The sequence below is a fragment of the Cryptomeria japonica genome, chromosome 10, assembly GCF_030272615.1.
Source record: "Cryptomeria japonica chromosome 10, Sugi_1.0, whole genome shotgun sequence".
In the NCBI taxonomy this organism is placed as follows: Eukaryota; Viridiplantae; Streptophyta; class Pinopsida; order Cupressales; family Cupressaceae; genus Cryptomeria; species Cryptomeria japonica.
In genome coordinates, this window is record NC_081414.1 from 395,342,132 (window position 1) to 395,356,155 (window position 14,024).

The window sequence follows — 14,024 nt, forward strand, 5'->3', positions numbered from 1 at the left end:
GCTGCAAATTTTTATGCACTTGTTAATTCTTCTGCACCTACATCAAAGACCGGTACACCTAGTGTTTCAAGTTCTCAAAATGAGAACCTTAATCAATCTTTGATGAATTATTTTCACTCATTTGATATTACACATCATGCTAGAAAAACTAAAGTACAAATGTCTGAAGTAGAATATTTGAGATCCAATCGAGATCAATTTGATCGATTGGTCAAATTTGTACAAGAAAAAGATACTTCATAGAGTAATCCTCCCAAAACCAAAATATCCCAAAATAATTTAGTGAGTTATCCTTCTCCAATAGAAAAGATAGAGCCATTTTATATCTCCTTGTTGATTAATGGTCATAGGTTAAGTAATTATGTAATTGATTTTGGAGCATCCAACAATGTCATGCTGGCAAAAGTTGCCAACGCTCTTGGTTTAACCTTGACTAAGATGTTTGGTAGATACTTTTCTATGGATAAAAAATAAGCCCCACTAATAGGTCAAATTAAGGATACACAATTTTCTTTTGTTGTATTCCCAGACAAGAAGATCAAAATGATAGTATTAGTAGTTGATGTGTCGGATTCCTATGGTATATTATTAGGAAGGAATTTTTTATAGAGATGTTGGAGGAGAATTGAATATGGATATGACTGAAGCATGTATTCTTGTCAAGGGAAAAAACAAAAAAATATATCCAGAAAAGGAATCACAATACACCATTGTTAAATCTGATGATCAACAGGCTTAGATTCTTTTTGAGTCATCAGGTATGGGCAGTTATTTCTTATATGTTGATGATGAGTTTGAAGTTGTACCTAAAGTAGAGGATGTCATTTCACTTGATGAAATTTAACGTGATTGTGAGAGTATTGCTACTGAATTTGTGGGATCCTCAGCTCCACAAGAGAAACTTCTCGATTTTGATACTGTTAGTGTTGGTGATCCAAATGATGTTTGGACATTAGATTTTTATGGTAGTTTTTCTTCCACTAGATCAAGGGTAGGTATTGTTTTGGTATCTCTTGATGGTATAGTTTGACAACACTAGTAATACTGCTAAGTATGAGTCTCTTCTTTTGGGAATGAATGTTTCTCTAAAGAAAGGAATTAAAAAGCTACATGATCAGGGAGATATTGAATTGATTGTTTGTCAAGCCAGAAATATCTATTAGACAAGAAATGATAGGCTAAGCCATTATTGTAATCTTGTGTGGGACTCAATTGAGGCATTTGATGCTTTTGATCTATCCATTTTTTCCCAAGAATTCAATGACAGAGAAAATTCCTTAGCAGTATCCACAACCTTGTTGATTCCACATAAGGATTTTCCAGGACCAACATTTACTATCGAGATGATTTTTTGACCAAGTGCTCCTAATAATTCTGACAATTGGCAGGTGTTTAATGATGATCAACACGTAATCAATTTCTTGCAGACTACTGATAACTTTGATGATTTATATTTTGATGGCAGTCAATATCCTTCAAGAGATGCCATTGAAAGTGTTGATGCGGAAACTGGTGAAAAGTTCCTACAATTGAAAGGTAATAATATTCCTAAGGGTCTTGTTTCTCTTGAAAAATTGTTTGGCAATCATTATGTCAAAAAGCAACAGAAATCAACTACTAGTACAATGTAGTATGAGCAAGTGAATATTGGAACGGATGAGAATCCAAAAATGATCAACATCCAAAAATTTTGTTCACATGTAAATCTATTGCATTATTGCAGCAATATATTGATGTCTTGGACTACACTTATGATTCCTTGAATTCTTTCCATCCTAAAGAGCTTCGTCATGACATTCCATTGAAGTCAGTTTTTGCTCCTTTTCATCAAAAACAAAGGCAGTACAATCCCAATATTTCTGATACCATCTATGTTGAAATCCAAAAAATGTTAAAAGCGAGGATAATCTTCCCCATTCACCACTCCACCTAGATAGCTAATATTGTGCCCATACGCAAGAAGAATCGTGAGATCTGAATATGTTTTCATTTTTCAGAATTTAAATCAAGCATCCTTGAAAGACAATTACCCATTGCCTATCATGGATCAAGTTTTACAAGTTGTCACTGGGTCTGAGATATTGTCTATGTTGGATGGATTCTCTAGATATAATCAAGTGGAGGTTATTGAGAAATATCAATACAAGAATACTTTTACAACCCCATGGGGTACCTTTGCATACCGCAAAATGCCTTTCGGGTTGATAAATGCAGGAGTGACTTTTCAGCGTGCAATGGATTAGGTTTTCCAAGATTTTCTTGGTAAGTTAATTGTGGTTTATCTTGATGATTTAAATATTTTCTCTAAACAATGTCAAGATTTTTTTATCATCTACAACAAGTGCTAGAGAAGTGACAACAACATGGGATATCTCTTAATCCCTAGAAATCAGTTTTTGGGATTATAGAGGGAAAATTGCTTGGACACATTGTGTCTAAGGAAGGTATCAAGATTGATGTTGAAAGAGTTAAGGTCATCCACAATATTTCCTTACCAACAAGTAAGACTATTGTGCACTCTTTCTTCGGTAAAGTGATCTTCTTGTGAAGGTTCATTCCAGACTTTTCAAAACAAACTCACCAGATAGCTAACATGATGAAAGGGAAATCTCTTTTCTAATGGACTCATGAAGAAAAGAAAGCCTTCCATGACATTAAGGAAGTCATGGAAAATGCTCTAGTTTTGGTGTGTCCTGATTACACCAAAGAATTTATCATGTATAGTTATGCATCTGATCATACATGTTCGGCTATACTGATGCAGAAGAATAATGAGGGTGTTGAATCATCCATTGTATTCATGAGTTACCCATTGAAGGCTCATGAATTGAAATACTCAGAAATGGAGAAGCATGCCTTTGCCATGGTCAAAGTGGTAAAAAAATTTAGCTTTTACATTCTAAGTTCACATGTCATTGCATTTGTTCCTGATGCTATTGTCAAGTCAATTCTAACACAATGGGAATTTGGAACTAAAAGGGGCAACTGGGTTGCCAAAATTTAGGAATATTGCATGGAAATAAAGCCTACTAAGTTGGTTCGTGGAAAAGGTTTGTGCCAATTTATTGTTGATAAAAAATCAAGTGATGATGTAATTCTTGAAAATGAAGGCATGAATGAAGATCTTCGCAAGGTTCTATTTGTCAGCACCACTGATGAGTGGTATTCTAACTTAACATATCTTTTAACATATGGTGAGTGTCCCATGCACCTGTCACAAAATTAAAGGCAAACTATGAATCTCAAAGAGGTTAACTTTTTCTTATGGGACAATGGTTTGTACAAGAAGGGTTTTGATGGGAATTTCTTGTGTTGCATTGGCAACCAACAACAAGTAAGTTTAATTCAATATTTTCATGATCTTTCTTGTGGAGGAAACTTTTCTTCCCCTATCACTGCACACAAAAATTTGTGTGCAAGATACTATTGTCCAACCTTGTTTAAGGATGCATATAGTTGGGTTCACAAATGTGAACAATGTCAGTAGTTTGTTGGTAAGCCTAAGCTAGCCACACTTCCTCTCAAGCCAGTGGTAATTGAAGAGTCATTCCAGCAGTGGGGATTGGATTTTGTTGGAACTATCAATCCATCATCTAGTGTGGGTTATATGTATATTCTCACTACTACAGATTACTTCACCAAGTGGGTGGAGGTAATTCAGACAAGGCAAGCTACTTCAGCAGTGGTTTGCCAATTTTTGAAAGAGAACATCATTTCAAGGTTTGGTGTTCCTCATAAGATTGTCACTAATAATGCTCCTTGTTTTTTATCTTATGAGATCATTGAATTTTGTTTTGATTATGGTATTACCCTTTCACACTTGTATGATTATTATCCACATGGGGATGGTCAGGCTGAGTCAAGAAAAAAGAATCTAGTTACAATTATCAGGAAGCTTGTCGATTAGAGACAACAGACTTGGCACAAGGCTCTCTATGATGCGCTATGGGTGGATCGTATAACTCCTAAGAGAGTAATCAATGTCACCATTCCAACTTTTGTATGGAATAAATATCGAGATTCCTATCACTTTATAACTTCCAGCATTGAAGCTTGCCAAGGCCATTGAACATGAGACCTACCTAAATTTGCTTGATAAGCAGATAATGTTTATAACTCATGAGTTGGAAGAAACAAGAGTAAAGGTGGTTAATCGACTTCGTCGGTTAGTCGAATTTGCTTTTTGTCATTTGTTTTTTTTCATTTCTAGGTTAGAAATTTTTTGAAGTTTTACTTGCAGGACGGACTTTAAAGTCCGACCTATAGGGTGTTTGGGTGTTTTAGTCAGTTGCACATCGAACTTTAAAGTCTAATGTGCAAGTTTTGAAGTTGTTAAGTTGACTGCAGATCAGACTTTAAAGTCCAACCTTCTAGTCAAGTTGGCCTTTGATTAAAATGCAGGTCAAACTTTAAAGGCCGACCTATAGTCTTGTTAGGTTATTCAGCTAAAGTCTGACCTACAGCGGTTTTTAGCTGCAGGTCAGACTTTAAAGTCTGACCTGCACGAAGCACAGTTGCATTTAATGTAACTTTTAATTAGGGTTAATGTTTAAATTAATTTTTAAAGTCATTTTTATTCATTTGTTTGTCCTTTTTTGCTCAGTTTGTGCATCCTCTTGTCTTCCTTGTGTGGATCTTGCTCATGACCATGCTTTTGGGTGGTTTTTGTCCTGTGGATCTGCATTCGAGGTAGGTTTTTGTTCTTTTCATGGTTTTTACATTTCATTTCTTGTTGGTAGTTTAGGGATTTCATTTTGTTTGTTTCTATTTGTTTTTGTTGGTTTTGTCTCTAGGGTAATGTTGGATTTTAAAATTTGAATACCCTAGGGACTTAGTTTTTTCCAATTTTCCAACTCCTACATGTCAGATTTTAAAGTCCGACATGGGGGAGTTGGTTTGTCATTTCTTCACATCGTACTTTAAATTTTGATGTGAAGAAGATGAGATGAGTCGGTATGTCAGCCTTTAAAGTCCAACCTGTTGATCCTTTGTTCTTCTCTGAGTCGGCAGGTTGGACTTTAAAGTCCAATATGCCAAGGAGCTTTGTCTTTCCCTCGCTTGCACATCGGACTTTAAAGTTCAATGTGCAGGCCATGTTTCTGCTAAAGTGTAGGCTAGACTTTAAAGTCCAACTTGTGGGATTCTATTTTGCCCTATTATGCAAGTCGGACTTTAAAGTCCAATGTGCATAATAAGCTTACTCTTTTCTAGAATGCAGGTCGAACTTTAAAGTTCAACCTGCAAAGTTGTTTTATCCTATTCGCACATCGGACTTTAAAGTTTAATATGAAATCTATGATGTTTTTCCTTGCACATTAGACTTTAAAGTCCGATGTGTGAATCTTGGTTTCTTACTTACAGATCGGACTTTAAAGTCCGACCTGCAAGTTTTTGTCTAGTTTTTTCCCAAGTCATTTTTGACTTATGAAACTTATTCTGTTTGATGAAATTTTCCCTTCTGATGCTGATGATCTTCAAAATACTAATGATTAGTATTGAATGCAACATGTTGCAAATGTCTAAACCTAATCAAGGAAAATCAGAGCCTTCTTAAAGTTAGTTAGAGCCTTTGCCAAGAAAGCCATCTATGAAAAAGATGAAGTACAAGTATGATAAATACTTGAACATGTTCCCAAAGAGCTCAATTGATTCCAATGTCAAAGAGATAAGGGATACAAAGATCGGTCATGTGGACATACAAGAGTTCATTGATTGAGTTGATAAATCCTCTTCACATATGGCAAGCCTAATCAGATCAGAGTTGCACAAGTATGCTTCTTTCCCAGTAGCAGATCATTTTGATCCACATACAAAGCAGGTGATGGATGTAAATAAGAATGTTGTCATGATATTAGATAGTGTTTTCTTCAATAGTGTGTTTAAGGGTTCATCAATTGAAGAAGTAGCAGACATAGCCAAAGATAGTGCTCAAGAGTATTATGAGAAGAATGAAGCGAAATGTAAGAAAATGATCAATGCAATTTTCTTATCTTCGTCTAGAGGCTCCACCACTTCAAGATGGCCTAAATACTTCTAAAGGAGTGATTTCAATGAAGAATACAATGATATATTCATTATTCCGGTATGTGTAAAAGGTCTAAGAGATTCTTATTAATTTCAGAACTAGATGTCCTACTACATGAGCATAATCAGAAAAGGGGAAACCAAAATAGATTGGGGTGAGCAGATTAGTGATGCGCTTTGTGCATAGTTGAAAGAAGTCAAAATAACTCTAAAGTTCTATATGCCCTCATTGTTGAATTTTTTGGTACTTAGTTGTCATTGATGTCAACCGGTCGAAATTGAGCATGGTAGTTGGTTGCTTGGTTAATGAGGAAGAGGAAAAATGTTAAGATGTGCAGTCGGTACAGGATGCTATACCGGTCAACAGGAGAAGAACACTGGCAAAGGGTTTTACCGATATATGTTTACTAGACTGACTGAACATTGGAAGGTTGTGTCATGATCGGTGTGATGCCATGTGAAGCTGAGGTGGCAAGTAGGGTGTGGTTGCTAAAGTTTCATCCACATGCTCGATAAAACTAATATTCGCCATTAATGAAGGAACCACAAATCAAAGTATTGCATCAGACTGGTTGCGGCTTGAGGAGGAAGGAATCACAGAGGAAGATCAAGGGAGTAGTTGGCACCAGGATTGAAGCAAGAAGATTGGATTGAAAGAATACCGTAAGAAGGAAACAACAAAGGTATTAATAGAAATTTGATAGATGTAAATCTATATAAAGGATTGTGTTTCCCTTGTCTGAAAAATATGTCTTAAAAGGCGCGGAAATGACAAAGATGAACAGATGAAATTCAAGATGATCAAATATTGTAAGATCTAATTGGATTTGATCTATCTCGAGGATGGTGAAGAAACCCTAACCACCTAGATTTTGAATTGCTTTTTGGTAGGAAATCATTTTATAACAAACTGGAGCAATGAACAAATGAGGATGATGTTGTGGAGAAGATTATGGAGAGAAGAGAGAGGAGAGAAGTTAGAAGAAGAAAACTTGAGAAGGGGTGTCGATTGAGTTAAAGAGTGAGTAAGCAACCAGACTGGTAAGAGGATTCTACCGGTAGTTTTCAAAGACGTGGCAGAGCAGGTAGCATCCTAGTGTGACATAGTGTACTGAGAAACTGTGTGTGAAAAAGGAGATAAAAATAATAGAGAGTTCATTGATTCAAGAGTTGCAGAATTCATTTACAGTAAAAAGCCTAAATTACATTCAAATAGTATTTCAATATATATCTCCAAGTTGGAGCTTGGTGTAGGGGTTGATGCTCCTTGGGTTGGTGCCCTAAAAGTGCAAGGGTTGGTTCTCCTTGGGTTGGTGCCCTAAAATCTTTGTAAATCTGTGTTTACCTGTGAGGCTGGATTGGAGTAGTAGACTTCAGTAGTTTTTCTCACTGAGGTTTTTCCCATATTGGGTTTTCCTCGTAAATCTACTGTTGTGAGTTGCTTGTGTATGCATGGTCACTTTGGCTTTCTATCTTATATTACCGGTTAGACTATTTATGTGATTTATTACATAATTGATATTCTCAAAGTAGATCAGAAAAAGAAAAGACCTAGGAACCACTGATTCACCACCCCGTCTTAGTGGTACTTTGTGTTCAACAATTGGTATCAGAGTGAGGTTCCCAGTCATCTCTAAACATTGGGTAGATTCTGGACTTTGAGCACAATGGCAAGAAGTGAGTCTATTTCCTCAAAAGCCCCCATGTTTGATGGATCTAACTCTGCCTTCTGGAGCAGAAGAATGGAGACATATATTTCATCTCTTGGCTTTGATGTATGGATGTCAATCAAGAATGGGTATGTCATTCCTAATACTCCTCCCACTAATCTGGATGCAAAGGCTAAACATGCCATCTTGAGTGGATTGTCCGATAATGAATTTGTCAAAGTCATGCACTGTGTTTCAGAAAAAGAAACATGGGACAAGTTGTAGAGGTTGTTTGAGGGAGATGCAAAGGTCAAGGAGGCCAAACTGCAAACTCTAAGGAGCCAACTTGAAAGCATCAAAATGAAAGATGATGAAAAAATTGCAGATTATCTTCACAGATTTGATGAGACTATGAGTACTATTAGAGGACTTGGTGAAGAGATTGCAGATGAAATTCTTGTCAAAAAGATACTTAGATCTCTCACTCCCAAATATGATACTAAAGTGTCAGCCATAGAAGAAGCCAATGATCAAAAGACTTTTACTATGGATGAGCTATTTGGTTCCCTGACAGCCTATGAGATGAGAACAACCAGTGAGACTTCCTCAAGAAAAGAAGTTGCCTTCAATACCACCAAAAAGGGGAAATAAACTATTACTCATAAAGAATCCAGTGAAGACTCTGATGTTCAAGTAGCAAAATTTTTCAGGAAGCTCAAAAGAGGATCAAGCCGGTACAAAGGAAAGCTACCGCTTAAGTGTTTCAATTGTGGGTAGGTAGGACACTTCAATGCAAGTTGTCCTCACAAAGAAACCAGTGGAGATGAGTCAAGAGAGTTCAAAAGATCTATCGGCAAAGCCAGAGAAAGGAATGACTACCGGCAAGGAAGAAGAGACTACTGGAACCAAAACAAATTATATACCATTGAGGATGACACAATAGATGATGAGGATGCATCAGAAGATGATGGCCATGAGAACCACATAAAAGTAAACCTTTTAATGGAATTTGACAAACCTTCTATTGAAGATGAGGAAGAAGAGGATGTTGAGACTGAAGTGGACTTGGAGAGTGAACTTATCAGTGCACTTGAAGAACTAAGTAAAAAAAGAAGAGAACTCAAGAGAGTTAAGCTTGTTATAGTAGATGAACATGATCTCTTGAAGCAGTCTCTGGAAGAATCTGGTCAAATCATATCTGACTTGAAGCTGCAGCTAGAAGAAACTTAGAGGATCGGTGAAGTTACAACCCTTGACTTGACAAAGAAAGAAAAGGAGCATCAAGAGCTGGAAGTAGAAATAATAAAGATCAGAAAGGAGCTTGAAGAAAGCAAGGAAGAAATAAAAATAAGAAGCAAGTATGAAGGCAACATTGAAGCTTTGGATAAGATGTTAAGCAAACAAAAGCAATCCAAAGACATAGGTGGCTTAGGCTTTGAAGTTGGTCAAGGATCAACCCACAAAGGTAAATCCTACAAAGAGATAATGTTCACTTCTTCAATTTAAGGAGTAGAAAAGAAGACATTCATTGTAGGCAAGGAAACTAGCAAAAAGGCATATGCTGATGCTATTGGAAATCAGCATGCAAACCGGTATACAGAAATGAACCAGAGGTCACATTTCATGCACAAATTTGCAAATCCAAGGAGGAATGCCAGGATTGGCCAAGAAGGATTCATCAGAGTCAAAAACATGAATGGAAGACCCCCAATGAGGCAGTTCCATTCAGGACCAAGATAGCACGATTGGTATGTATCAAATATTCATGGTTACTGTTACCGGTATAATAAATTTGGGCACATAATAGCTGACTGTAGGTTAAACAATAAACCTTCTATGAATTTTGAAAGTAGAAATTCATTTAATACACTCCATCAGATTGTATAATATGTGGAAGACCTCAAACATAATCTGCTAAGTGTAAGTGAGATGTGTGGCAAAGGTTAGAAATTCACCTTTGACTCAATCGGTTGTTAGATAAAGAAAGATAGTACCAGTAAAGTGGTGGTAGAAGGAAAGAGAATTGATGGAAATGTCTACAATCTGAAGGAATGCTATGAGTCCCAATGTATGTTAGGACAAGTAGATGAAAGTTGGTTGTGGCACAGAAGGTTAGGCCACATAAATTTTGATAAATTGGTTGTAGTAAGCAAAAAGGGGTGTGTGAGGAATATTCCACCCATCATCAAGCCAGTAAACACATTTTGTGATGAATGTGTAAAAGGCAAGCAAACAAGAGTAAGTTTCAGGACAAAGGAGCACAACACCTCAAAGCCACTTGAAATTGTGCATACAGATATATGTGGTCCAACTAGAAAAAGAGCACTTGTCAGTGAAAGATACTTCATTCTTTTTACTGATGACTACTCAAGGATGATATGGGTCACCTTTCTACAACATAAATCACAAGCATTTGAAAGATTTAAGATCTTTCGGAAGATGGTGGAAAAGGAAAGTGGGTACAAATTAAAATGTCTAAGATCAGACAGGGGTGGAGAGTTCACATCAAATGAATTTGAAGATTATTGTGAAAAACATGGGATTAGAAGCAATTAGGATGTTTCTAGCTTACTCTTCCTACAAGGGCTACAAAGTGTACCAAATGGATGTAAAATCTACTTTTCTAAATGGAAATTTAGAAGAAGTATACATGGAGCAACCAGAAGGATTTTTGTTGCATGATGATGAAACATTTGTATGTCGGTTAAAGAAAGCTTTGTATGGTTTAAAGCAAGCCCCCAGAGCATGGTACTCAATATTGGATTTGTATCTAAAGGAGCGGGGATTCAAAAAGGGAAGTGTTGACAACAATTTGTACATAAGGAAAGATGGGAATCACATAATTATTGTGGTTGTGTATGTAGATGAGATCATCTTTGGTGGCAACAAGGATACTCTCTGCAAAGAGTTTGCTGATCAGATGCAGTGAGAATTTGAGATGTCAATGCTTGGTGAATTGACTTACTTTCTTGGCTTGCAGATACTACATAAAGATAAAGGAATCTTTATCTCACAAGTCAAGTATGCAAAGGAGATGCTGAAGAAATTCCAACTGGAAAATTGAAAACTAGTAAGTACTCCCATGGTGACTGGAAGCAAATTAAGTAAGAATGATGAATCACCGGTAGTGGATAAAACTTTGTACAGATCCATGATAGGCAGTCTACTATACCTAACTGCTTCAAGACTGGAAATTGTTCAAGCAGTATGCATGGTGGCTAAATTTGAAGTTGCACCAAAGAAATCACACATGAATGTTGTTAGCAGAATTTTTAGGTATCTACAAGGAACACTCAGCTATGGTTTGTGGTATCCTAAATAGGGAAACTTTATTTTGGAAGCATACACTAATGCCGATTGGGCAAGATGCATTGATGATAGAAAGAGCACAAGCAGTGGTGCATTCTTTCTGAGCGACCAGTTGGTCTCATAGCATAGCAAGAAGAAGGACTCAGTCTCCTTATCTATTGCTGAAGTTGAATACATTGTTGCTGCTACATGTTTCTCTCAGGTGCTTTGGATGAAGCAGACTCTCAATGATATCCAAGTGAACATCACTGATCCCATTCTCATCCGATGTGACAATTTGAGTGCAAACAACATAGAAAAGAATCTAGTCATGCATTCCATAACAAAACACATTGCAATCAAATATCATTTCCTCAGAGAGAAGGTTGAAGGACAAGAGGTAAGAATGGACTATGTTCCTACTGGTGAACAAGTGGTAGACATTTTCACCAAACCACTACCGATAAGCTCATTTGAGTACCTCCACCGCAAGTTGGGAGTTGTATCATTTTCCTAGAAAGGTTTGTGTGGATCAAGGGGAGCATTGTGTGGACCAAAGGGGGAGTGCACAAGAACCCTTTGTCATTATGTCAAAGGGGGAGAAATGTACCAGTATGGGTGGACTGTGAGAAGTTGACATCAATACCAAAGGGGGAGATTGCTGACTTTTTTGGCACTTAGTTGTCATTGATGTCAACTGGTGGAGATTGAGCATGTAGTTGGTTACTTGGTTAATGAGGAAGAGGAAAAATGTCAAGATGTGCAACTGGTACAAGATGCTATACCGGTCAACAGGAGAAGAACATTGGCAAAGGGTTTTATCGGTATATGTTTGTCGTACTGACTGAACATGGGAAGGTCGTGTCATAATTGGTGTAATGCCATGTGAAGCTGAGGTGGCAAGTAGGGTGTGGTTGCTAAATTTTCATCCACAGGGTCGATGAAACTGATATTCATCATTAATGAAGGAACCGCAAATCAAGGGATTGCATCAGACTGGTTGTGGCTCGAGGAGGAAGGAATGATAGAGGAAGATCAGGGGAGTATTTGGTGCCTAGATCAAAGCAAGAAGATTAGATTTAAAGAATATCTCAAGAAGGAAACAACAGAGGCATTAATAGAAATTTGACAAATGTAAATCTATATAAAGGATCGTGTTTCCCTTGTCTGAAAAATGTGTCTTAAAAGGTGCAAAAATGATGGAGATGAACAACTGGACTTCAAGGTGGTAAGATCCTATAAGATCTAATTGGATTTTATCTGTCTTGAGGATGGTGAAGAAACCCTAACCGCCTGGATTTTGAATTGCTTTTTGGTGAGAAATCATTTTAAAAGAAATTGGAGCAATGAATAGATGAGGATGATGTTGCAGAGAAGATTGTGGAGAGGAGAGAGAGGAGAGAAGTTAGAAGAAGAAAACTTAAGGGGTGTTGATTGAGTTAAAGAGTGAGTAAGCAACCGGACCGATAAGAGGATTCTAATGGTAGTTTTCAAAGGTGTGGCAGAGCAGGAAGCATCCTAGTGTGACACAATGTACTAAGAAACTGTGTGTGAAAAAGGAGAGAAAAATAACAAAGAGTTAATTGATTCAAGAGCTACATGATTCATTTGTAGTAAAAAGCCTAAATTGCATTCAAATAGTATTTCAATATATATCTCTAAGTCAGAGCTTGGTGTAGGGGTTGATGCTCCTTGGGTTCATACCCTAGAAGTGCAGGGGTTGGTGCTCCTTGGGTTGGTGCCCTAAAATATTTGTAAATCTATGTTTTACCTGTGAGGCTGGATTGGAGTAGTAGAATTCAACAAATTTTCTCACCGAGTTTTTTCTCATATTGGGTTTTCCTCCTAAATCTAGTGTTGTGAGTTGCTTGTGTATGCATGGTCACTTTAGATTTCTATCTTACATTACCGGTTAGACTGTTTATGTGATTTAGTACATACTTGATATTCTCAATGTAGATTAGAAAAAGAAAAGACCTAGGAACCACTGATTCACCCCCCCTCTCAATGGTACTCTATGTTCAACACTCATACTTTGTGTATGCAGTCACCTCTATGAGGCAATATCCAATTTTGTCTACAAAGGTGATAGAAGGTTAGTACATGTTTGGAACTATTATTATCAACTTACAATCAATAGTGAGGGAAGTCATTTTAGAAGGGTCAATGATGCCTTCTTTGTTGTCTGGAAGTGTATGTTTGATAAAGGTTTAGAGAAAAGAAGACTTTCAGAAGCGATTTACAACAGAGTTTCTTTCTTTTGTTGTGTGTTTCTTCAATTTCCCCCTTTCACATATATCTGTATAGGATGTTATACAGGTGAACCATTCCTACTACCAAGGTATCCTTTGGATAAAATTGTTCTCATAGAATTATATCGACAATTGATCCATGTAAATGAGAGGTAGTCACAAGCTCATAAGACTAGCCTAAAATTTCCAGAAGCCATTAGCCGATATTCAGTGATGCCCAACCCAAAGACCAAAAATATGGAAGAGGAAATGCAATCGAACACCATGAGGAGGTTCAATGCTCGTAATAATTTTGATTATCATGGGATGAAGAACAAAAACAAGAGGAGCTATACACATATATATCGGCTCGAAGACGTCTGGGCAGATTGTGAAAATGTGGAAGATGTAAGAAGAATTGATTTCAATCATCTCACTTTGGAACAAATTGAGAACCTGTATTTGGCTAAAATCCTGGATACAATGGAAGATACTGATGATATAGTAGACCCGATCTACTTTGAACAAAAGATTGTTGATTCTCCATTTCCACCCATCCAATGGTCTAGAAAGGAAAATAAGTGTATTACTCAAAAAATTGCCCCTATTTTGGCCATTACTAATGCATGGTTATTGAAGAAGAAGATAAGAATTAAGCAGCTTCCTTCCAGTTCTGTTGATGATGATAATAGTGATGGTCTAGTTGGTAAAACATCTGAATAAAGGACCAAGGACAAAGAAGATGTGCAAGTTCCTTCATTAATCCCTTCGATACAATCTAAGGGAAAAGGACCTAAAATCAAATTCACTATCAAAGGGTCAAAGAAAGGTC